The 10,301-nt window shown below is 53.0% G+C and overlaps 1 protein-coding gene across 2 annotated transcripts in view; it reads right to left on the minus strand.

Moving 5' to 3' along the window:
* NGF (nerve growth factor) overlaps positions 1–9,976 on the minus strand; it is a 55,002-nt gene extending 45,026 nt beyond the window's left edge. Inside the window, exon 1 of one of the 2 annotated variants that reach the window (XM_045033321.1) lies at positions 9,827–9,976. The gene's annotated coding sequence lies outside the window, so the exon portion shown is untranslated. Of the gene's footprint in view, positions 1–9,665; positions 9,779–9,826 lie in introns of those variants that run through there. The other variant, XM_004001117.5, reaches the window with a different exon arrangement.
* Positions 9,977–10,301: the final 325 nt, after the last annotated feature.

A 10,301-nucleotide genomic window follows, 5' to 3' on the forward strand; every position in this document is an offset into this window, starting at 1 on the left:
TTGGTTTGCCCGAAGGTGGCTGTCCCAAGTGTCCACATTAGGAGCCTTTAAGCTGTTTGTACCAGGAGAGAAACAAACCCCCGGCATTGGGGCAGTCTGGAGCCTCGCTCATGAGAAAATGTTAGGCTCTCTCGTCTGGGCAGGAACTTCTTTAGTATTTTGACAATGTCAACATTTTAATGGTATCTTAGCTCTGCTGCCCTTATAAAAATATACTAAAGGGGAAGGATGTGATTTGTGGGAACAGAAGCTCCCTCCAGAGTCACTGCATCCGCACTAGGACCAAAGCATTTGTCCTAGTCCCAAGGCCAGGAGAGGCAACGATATCCCTCTGGTGGTTCCCAGTGACAGGGAAGGATGCCTTGTGCCCCTTGGACAATGAAGCCATGGTCATGAGAGGGCAACAGGATCACAGGGAGATGGCTCTGCAAGCATGAAATGGGAGAAACATGATCTAGAAGGTGGGAACGAAGACAAGCTTGGTTTGCCAGAGAAACAACAAAATTCAGGGATGATAAAATGGAAGTCATAGTTCTGATGAGGTTGAGTAGTGATAAAGGAGAAGGAGGGGGCGAGGAGGAGGAGGAGGAGGATGGGGAGGAGGGGGAGGGGGAGGAAGAGGGGGGAGGGGGAGGAGGAGGGGGAGGGGAGGAGGAGGGGGAAGGAGGAGGAGGGGGAGGGGGAGGGGGAGGAGGGGGAGGAAGGAGAAGACAGATGATAACAGCAGCTCTCACAGAGGGCCACTTTGGTGGCAGGCACTTCATACATCTTTGTCACTTAATCTACACAACAGCCCTATGAGGATGGAATTCATCTGACCGCCCAGAGAAGGACACTGATGCTGTGAGAACTCAGGTTACCCAACATCACACAACCGGGAGTCACAGAGCTGGGACTTAACTCCAAGTTTGTCTGGCTTTGGAGCTACGCCCTTTTCTAAACCATGCCACTGTCTCTACCAGTAGCTTTTAAACTTTTTAAACCATGACTCGTCATGAAAAAATTCATTTTCCATCATGATCCGGTTTGCACATACGTACGTGTAAGCATGCATACCACTAAAACACAAGTTTCATGAATACTTTTTGCTACATGCAATGCATTTTGATTTTTAAAAATTTTATTCTACTCTCTTGCATTGAGAGAGAGAGAGAGAGAGAGAGAGAGAGAGAGTTATACTACTAAATTGGTTTCATATCCCCCTGATGGGACTCAATCTGTATTTTGAAAAAAGTTTTCCTTTCCTCTACTCGATGGCAGTTGATTTGAAATGTTTTTCAACTTCCTGCTTGATCTTGCTGGATGCTGGGCAGCATCTCTGCTTCTGAGGCATGCTGCTACTCATGCACTCAGGACCATCCCTCTGGTGGAGGGGGTCATCATCAATCAAATATTTCAGAAATTACAAATATCTGACAAAGCCATTTGCTTGGAGAACAGTCAGTCCAGGAAACCATCCAGAAAACATAACCACTGATCTCAGGCACCAACTAATACAATATTTTAGGCAGTTGACGCATGCTTGCAAAAGAACTCTTTTCACTGCTTTCGGAGCCTAAAGGACTCCTCTCGCCTCACGAGGCAGTGTGTGCTCACGACCTAACAATAACGCCAGAGGGAAAGAAACACACAAGGTCACGTGGGGAATCCATCAACCCACCGTCAAGACTCACGTTGCCTTTCTCAATTTTTCGTGAGCACACCTAGGATCTGAAATTGGACTGCTCTTTAGGGGAGGGTGTGTGTCTCCACCCTGGTCTGGGATTTCGGGGATAAATCTGTTTCGACAGCTAGGGACAGTGACAGGGTTGGTTGCATCAGGGTCAGGTCATGGAAAGTGAAGTCCAGATCAGATGGCTCAGCACGAGTCAGCCCTGATGAGCCGTGGACTCGGTGACTTCACTCCAAGCAATGTGCACGCTAATTGAGAAAACATGTTCCTGTGATGGCCTCATGCAAAAATCCAGATTTACGAATTTTTTTTTTATTCCTAAGAATTCCTTGAATATTTGCCGTGCGTGTCTATACAGCCTCCTGGAGTCCTTTTCCTTCTTACTGAGTAGAGCTGTGTTTTTCTGCTGTGGCTCAGGTCAGGTTTTTAAAAGGGTGGGATCCTGATGGAGAGCAAGTAGGCAGGTGGCCACAGGCCATGGGGAGAAAGAGGAGGAGGGCGAGAGATGAGAAAAATAACTACACCTTCTGTCCTTTTTCTGGGGCAGAAAAAGCGACTGAGACCCAAGTCCTTACAAAGCAATGATCCACAAAGCTCAGTGAGGGGCCCATCTCCTTCATGCTTCTGGCTCTGTATTCTTAAAGCCCCCAGAGCTGGCCAAACCCCCACCCACCCCCAGCCAGCCTGAGGAGCAGGCTTACTGGGCACTCCTGCATTGCAGGTTCTGGGCTAAGTTTGGGCCTTCCAGCATCCACTTCTCTGACCTCTCGACTGCCCGCTAAGATTGGCATTGTGATTCCCTCTTACAGATGAGGAAACTGAGGCACACAGGGATTAAGGAGCGTGGTCAGAGAACCAATAAGAGGTGGAACCATGGGATCGGGAGCTAGTTCTGTCTCTTTGTGTGCCAAGGTTCCTTCTATATCCAGCCCTACCCCCCACCTCCAGGAAGCCCCCCTGGAGTGCACCATATCATTCAGACTGCTCCCCTCCTGGGGCTCCTACAGCCACCACATTAGCACTTCTTCAGCTAGCTCCCCTGGTCCCATCCTCATGCTGCCCTCAACTGCTCCAAGTGTGTTAATCTAACTGAGAAGATAAAAAAGCCTGCTGACAGATTCTGTTGGGTCTGCATGGGTGTTTTGAAAGTGAGGACATAATACATTTAAGCTCAAAGTTTTGACTTCTCTTGAAAAGTTGGAAGACCTGGCCACATTGGCCCTACAATCCCGCAAAGCGACAGATGGCTTGTCCCCTTTGGACGGGGCGCACTCTGGAGCTCACCGTGGTCCCCACCAGCCTCTGGACTTACCTCACTTATGTTATCTGATGAGCCTGTAAAGCCATTTCAATCTCGACTCCTGAGCAAACTCCTTGATGAGATGGGATCATGATTTATATGGATCGTGAACCCCCCCCCTCCGCATCGCGCCCAGTCTCCCTGGTTAGTGCCTCAATAAAGAGGCTGAGAAAAAGGAAAATCAATCCACAGGCCTGATGTCTGGGGGACCTGCCTCCCCAGTGGGGTGGGGGCCGTGTCCCCTTTAACCACAGGCTATAGGTGGTTCAGTGACAGCTACTCAGCCAGGGACCCTTGGTCGGGAGAAGCACAGCCGGCCCGCTGTCATAGAAAAATTCACTTCCTTCTTCTTTCTCCTCTTGTAAACTTGATAAGATACATAAAATCCCCAAGACACAAGTGGTTGGAGGAGGAGGCGTTGGTATGTGGGGTAAGGAACCAAAACACTGTTAAAGCTGCCAGTGCAAATGGCCATTCTCAAGAAATGCCTTATTTAGAGAGCACTGCCTAACGTCGCTGAAGTAAAAGTCTGAGAAGTTGGCCTCTGAAAGAAAATTATCCACGCGTCGTCTTTCCCCTGGACGTTATGAGGCAAAAAGAATTCAGAAATGAAGGCTTTGGTTAAAATTCTATCAAAATGAGTATGTTAATTACAGAAGGTCCAAATATAGGTGAGTAAGTTCCTAGAAAAGCCTTCAATGCCGTTAAAGAGATTTCTTCCCTCAATGCAGCAAAGCTTTAGATAGAGACGCAGAGATCTCAAAAGCGTAAGGATGGGTGGCTCAGTCGGTTAAGCGTCCGACTCCGGCTCAGGTCATGATCTCATGGTTCGTGGGTTCAAGCCCCACATCGGGCTTTGTGCTGACTGTGCGGGGCCTGCTTCGGATTCTCTCTCTCCCAATCTCCCTACCCTTCCTTCCCTCAAAATAAATAAATAAGCTTTGAAAAGGAAAAAGTGCAAAGCTGATAGTGTCTGACCTGAAGTGAAAAAGCATGACGGGATGACCTCTTCAGATGAGTCCCTCCGAGGGAGAACACGAGGGAAGGAGAATCGTGCCTGCGCGGTGCCTCCCGTGTGCCCGGCAGGTGCTGGCGTGCGTCCCACTTACTACGCACCACAGCCCGAAGGAGCGGGTACTACTCTACTGTTACTTCTGTTTCATGGAAGAGGACCCCATACCACAGGTGACCCCTTGCAGCTCTCTCTGCTGGGTGGTCACCCCTCTCCCCTCTGTCACCTATGTCACCTAGTCCAGCATCTCGTAGGCAGTTAGAGCCCAGCATGGCTCCAACTTCAAAACCACCGTCCAAAGGGACCCTGCCTCTCTTGGCATCTCCCACACACCTCGGGGGTCCGACACCTGATTATTGACAAGGATGAGGCGGTAGCCCAGGGACTCAGCCTCCGAGCCAGGTCTGCCCGAGTCCAAACATGGGATGGCGTGTCACCAGATTGAAAGGCAAGTCACTTTGTCCATGCCTCAGACCCACAGTGCTGAGGGGAGGCAGGACCTCCCTCCACCACCCACCTGGGCTGAGCGCTCATGGCTTCTACCAGACGGCCGGGCCTCCTTCAGCTCACTTGGGGACAGCATGCAGAATGCAGACACACGAGCACGTCACCAACCCTGGCTACCGAAGGAACAGCCAGAGGAACTGGGAGACTCAGCCCATCTGTACTAAGTGGTTATCGGGAAACGACTCCGGCAGTGGTGGATCCTAACTGCCCTCGATGTGGGGTGGCTTGGGCTGTTCCCTCCCACTGACTCGGGAGCCAGGTCCCTGCACTTGCAACCCTCCACCTGCGGAAGCCAGCGCAGGAAGGTGCCAGAGCATCTCCAACTGCTTTGCCTCGTGGTCAGTTTTCGGGAAAACCCTTACTGTCTGACTCTGACTAATCCTACTACTAATGAAAAGACTCTCTGCATGTGGAAGGGGTTGGCCCAAGTCTTGGGCAACTTAAAAAGCCACTGTTGCTGGTCCCACCTGACAGACTGCATCACCAGACCATTCTTGGCCTCATCAGGGATCTCCTTAGGTCTCCTATGTCCTTCCCCCACCCCCTCATTAAGAGTCAACTCTAAACTCTGCCAGCCCTCTTCTATTACTTGGGGGTGGGGGGAGGGGTGTAGCAAGCAGGTGTTTCTAGAACACCCTCCCAAGATGGCATTCATTTCAGCCCTCTGCACTATGAATAATCAACCGGTTCCATCTTTTGTCCTACAGTGAGAGCTTGGGGCGGGCGTAAGTATAACATGAGCTGTTCTCCTTGAGAATAAACCCAGTGTTCCAAGCACCACCCCCTCCAGTGTAGCATTGCTGGCTGACTTTTTTCAATCAAATGTCACATTTTTGATTCCCATTTATTCTCACAGCTTGGGCACAGTTGTATTAATTTGCTATCAACATGGCCCCATGTTGTATTAAGTGCCGGCAGTGCCGGAGAGGGTTCTGCCTTCTCATTCTCTCATTCAGGAAAGGGACCTCCTGGTGCCAGAGTGTGATCCATTTAGTAAAGGAAGGAAGGATTCCCTCCCAGAGCTGTGGACACCCGGGGCAAGCAGTCTGCCTGTGTTTTTAACAGCATATGGCAGGGAAGGAAAGCTGCCATGCTCTAATACCACCTGTCCCTTCCCCCCACTCTTGCTCGTTTTCTTTTCATGTGGGTCATTTGTGGTCGTACTCCAGTGACAAAAGGGACAGAGTGATTCCTGGTGGGACCACAGCACTGAGGTTCCTGCCAACGGCCTCCTGGAGACTGATATGCTGGTTCTTGGAGATGAAGCCCCAAGTCAATGATTAAATAATTGATGCCCCGAGAGTGGGGCCTGGAAGAAAGGCACTTATTGGTAATTCCCAAGGGAATTTTTGACCGAGAAGAGTATTATCCTTTTAATAGGCATTTACCCATATATGAGGGGCAGTGGCGGGGGGTGGGGGACGTGAATTTTTGGTTGTCGCCATGACTTCTGGCATTTATTTGGTAGGCAAGATACGGATGCTAAGCTTCCTGCATTATGTAAGTAGGTCACCCTTAACCAAGAATTGTCCTCAAAGTAAGTCCCATTGGGAAACACTATTAATTCAATACAACTGTCCTATAGATTGGAAAAGTGAAGCCTGACAGGTTGAGTGACTTGCTCAAGGTCACAAAGATTTTTTCTCTCCTGTCTCCCAACTCAGGACTACTACAGAACATTTGCCCACAATACAGCAAAAAAATGTCAAGAGATCATCTCAGTGTTTCAATCTGATTCCTACTATGTCAGAGTCTGAGGCCAATGGTCTATAGAGGCTCCTCAAAAACATGTAAAGCAGCCAATAGAAGAAGAATAAAAAACATCAGGAAGCTTGAGAAACTCTTTTTTATTGTATGTTGTCATTATTCTGGTCTTGACCAATCATTGTGGCGGAAGGTCTAGCCTCCTTGGTTCTAACAGTGACAATTCCATCCCTGTGCACACCTGATCTAAAGGCCAATGACTCCAAAGCCTTGGTTTCCCCAGCTGCATTTCTGCCTCAGGGCCATCCTGGTGTTACTGCTCTTTGGAGTTAGGATGTCAACCGTGTGCTCACTGTCAAGACGCAAGGTCCCTGGGAATGGGTCGGGGAACGGTCTTCCACCTACATTTATCTGCCTAATGCTTAATGCCACCATAAAGTGTTCTGTGACACTGGTCCATCATAGAGTTGATTTCTCAAGACTGGGTGAGCTTGAGAGCTGACAGTTTAGGTGGTGGTTTGCAAGATCGGAAGTGCCAGTCAAAGAAAGAGAAACCCTCTGGGAACATAGGTTTTATTTTGCTCAGACCTAGCCAGAAAAATTTTTAAATGTTTTATTTATTTATTTTGAGAGCGAGCGTGACTGGGAGAGGCAGAGAGAGAATCCCAAGCAGGCTCTACACTGCTATCACGGAACCCGACAAGGGGCTCGATCTCACAAATCGGGAGATCATGACCTCAGCAGAAACCAAGAGTCAGATGCTTAACCGACTGAGCTACCCAGGCGCCCCTGATACCCAGAGATTTTAAGTGAATCCTCAGCAAACCTTCCACTGCCTCCTAAGAGCAGAGTATTTGCTGCCAGCAAACGTCTCCAAGGCCTGCTCGGGACCCCGAAATCCCTACCAGTTCTTACTGGGAGCAGATCAATGGCTCGGGCTCTGGTCCCTGGTCTTGCACTGATGTTGGCTCAGGGGTTTGGGCGTTGCCTCCGCTCCAGGCATAGTAGGGAAGAGCAGTAGGACGTCTCCTGGTAATTTCTCTGCAGCTCAATGCAACTGCCGCTGCAAAGGGCACTCGACTGTGCTGCAGGAGTGCTCAGTGCTTGTTGCAAAGTGAAGAGGTGAGACTTTCTCATCAGTTTCATCTCAGTAATGATGAGAAACTTCCCTCAGGCTCCAGCCCTGCCCTGCCATGCCCTACCCTCCCTGCTGATGTCGGCAGGCAGCCGGGGCCCCCTTCCTGGTCCTGGCCACTGCCAGAATTTCTCCACAGAGGAGAAGAAGAATGTCAAACCTCCCTCTGGGCCCCCAGCTGGGGGTGATGCAGGGTGGGTCATAGGAGGAGGTGAGAACCTCACTGCTTTGAGAAGGACTAAAGGTGCAGGAAGAGTCACCCAGACTAGGATGACTGTCCCCAGCGGACCCAATTTTCCCACTTGCTGGTAGGCTTGGGCTGCTTCAGGGGTGACAAGGCTGCCCAGGGAAGGGGTGGCCCCAGCAGCTGGTCATAAAATCCTCTGAGGGACTCCTACAAGTCCATCAACACATGGGTCCCCACGCTCCTGGGACCTTGGTTTCCCATTTGTGGTGCCTCCTAACATTTTCCCCTTCAAGGCTGCCCTTTCTTTCACCTGCATAAAAACATTGGGGAAAGGAGGAGGGGTTTGGCAACACGTGACGCGAACCCCACCCCCTGCAACTGACAGACCCAAGTATGAGGAACACCACGCGCTTCTTCAGGGAGTCAATGCCAGCAGCGCCAGACCCAGCCCCCAGACCACTCCTCCCGGCCCTCTCTGCCCAGTCCGCAGTCCCCTCTGAACCTCCGGGAACACTGCCCAACATGGATTGACATTTGGGTTGCCGAGGCTGACATATGACTTATTCCAGAATAAGATCCACAGAAGGCGCCCATCCAGATCTGATGTAGCCCTTTCCTCTGCAGAGGGAGCAAGTTTCAGGCGTTCGGTAAAAAACCGAAAACACTGCGCAAGCCGGCGGGCAGGGCCCAAGTGCTGCTGCCCTTTCTGTGCTGCTCTGGGAGGGAGAAGTATTCCCCTCCAGCGGACTGAATTGGCAGCTTCAAGAGCCTGAAGACCCTGCAACGGTGTCACTGGTGGGCCTTCCACCACCATGTGTGAATTTGCAGAAGGCAGCTGGCCCTGCACGTGGAGGGGAAGAGGGGGCTGGCCCTGGCAGTGGGTGTGCCCACACACAGGATGGAGCCAGGACAATTAATCAAGTGCCTTTTCTCCAGGATTTCCATTGGCCTCAGATGACAGATGGGGCAGAGGCACCCAGGAGAGCACTATTTTGGTTTCCAGCTGGGAACGTGCACTAAGTTTTCCTTAATACCCACAGCACCCAACAGGCTTTGCTGTAACACACTTTAATGCATGAAACACCCATAAATTATCCTTCAAACTGTTACAACTTCCAACCTGGAACAACTTGGAAAAACCAGCCTAGCAAGCAGGATCTTTTTTAATCTCTCAAGTCACAAGGGAAGAGAAAGTTCAAGCAGAAAACACCTTCCATGAGAATCTCAGAGATTTTTTTTTTTTTTTTTTGAAAGGAGAGTTGTAATCAAACACTGCTGAGCCGCTTGTTCGTGTTGACCCAAAGATGCCGCTTCCTGACCTCTGAGTCCTCTCTCTGCCTCCCCTCTGTCCTTGCCGTCTGGACCCAAGGCGCTGCCCGCCCCACCCCTCCAGCTTCTCCTACACCTGGCAGCAGACAGCTGGAGGTGAGGCCTGTGACCCAAGTAGCCGGGTTAAGCCTTGGCGACCTCGGTCCAGCGCGGCTCCTTGGAGGTCTCCTGGTGCACAGGCTCCTTCTGTCGAGCCCTGGGGCCCTCACTAGGGTCTCCCAGACCTCCAGCGACTCGCGGAGGAGCCCAAGGACCCTTACTCGGTTCCCTGCACCGCTTCCAGTGAGCCCTGCCCGGCTCATCCCCTCACCTGGGGGCGACGTAGCACTTTCCGGACTCCGCGCACACACCAGCCCGCGCGCGCTGCGCACTCGCCCGCCGCGGCGCAGACCACCATTCCTCCCGCCCCGGCGCGCTCGCAGCCCGCGCATCCCTCTCTCTACGCTCTTTCGCGCTCCCTCACTTGCGCGCGGTCCCCTTCGCCCTGGAGCTGGTAGTCCCTGGCACAGCCGTTGCGGCCACTGCAGGCTCCAGGGATGCCTCCCGGACTTCGGGCCATCGGGAGACCCGGAACTCCTCGACCAAAGAGCGAGAGAGAGCGCTGCTCTCCCGGACTCGCCCGCCTGCCCAGGCTCCCGCGCTCCCACACCCACTCGGGACACTGCTGCACTTCAGCCCGCGGGAGTCTCGGGGGGTGCCCGGAGATCTCGCCAAAACAGGATCCATGCACTCTCTCCCGGGGAGCCCAACCGCGCCAGCCCGCGCCCCCTGCCCGCGCTGCGCCCCTCTCCGCGCTCGGTTCGGGGCAGCCTGACTCACCGCTGCGCTCCCCTCCGGCTCCCAGCGCTCTCTGCTGTGCATGAGCGCCGAGCTGCTCTAACACAAGCGTCTTGAATTCTTAGCCCCTCCTCCCGGACTCCTGAGTCACTCACTCCAAATCCTTCCCCCCACTGCAACCCTCCCCAGCCCCGGCCCAGCACCTGCTCTGGTGGGCGGAGGTGTCGGGCTATCAGGGGTCCTGGGTGTTACAGATCGATAGCTCCCGGGAGGGCCGGCTCCACACAGCCAGGGAAGGGTTCAAGTCTCCGGAGGTCAAAGGGAAACGCACGGGGGTCGGAGGGGCCGCGCGCGCAAAGCCTGGACGGGGATTTTCTGGGGCATCAGGCGGGGGTACCGGCTCCGGACGCCAACGGGCCAGCAGGCCGTTGTGGGCGGAGTTGCCCGGAGCTCCCCGCACCTCCCCGCCCTTGCCTCGCGCGTCGCCTGCTGCAGCCAGAGCTCCCGGGGTCCGCCCGACGTCACGCTCGGTGCCCTAGGCTCTCTGGCTGCCTCTGCTCCTAGCAGCCAGAGAGAAAAGCCAAGAGAGCTTTCCGCCTGGGACGCCACCCGACGCCCGGGGAGAAAAGAGCACCCAGGGAAGCTTGGCGAGATGCAGGTGCGGGGCTCCTCTGATTC

This window comes from Felis catus, chromosome C1 (genome assembly GCF_018350175.1).
Source record: "Felis catus isolate Fca126 chromosome C1, F.catus_Fca126_mat1.0, whole genome shotgun sequence".
NCBI classification, from domain to species: Eukaryota; Metazoa; Chordata; class Mammalia; order Carnivora; family Felidae; genus Felis; species Felis catus.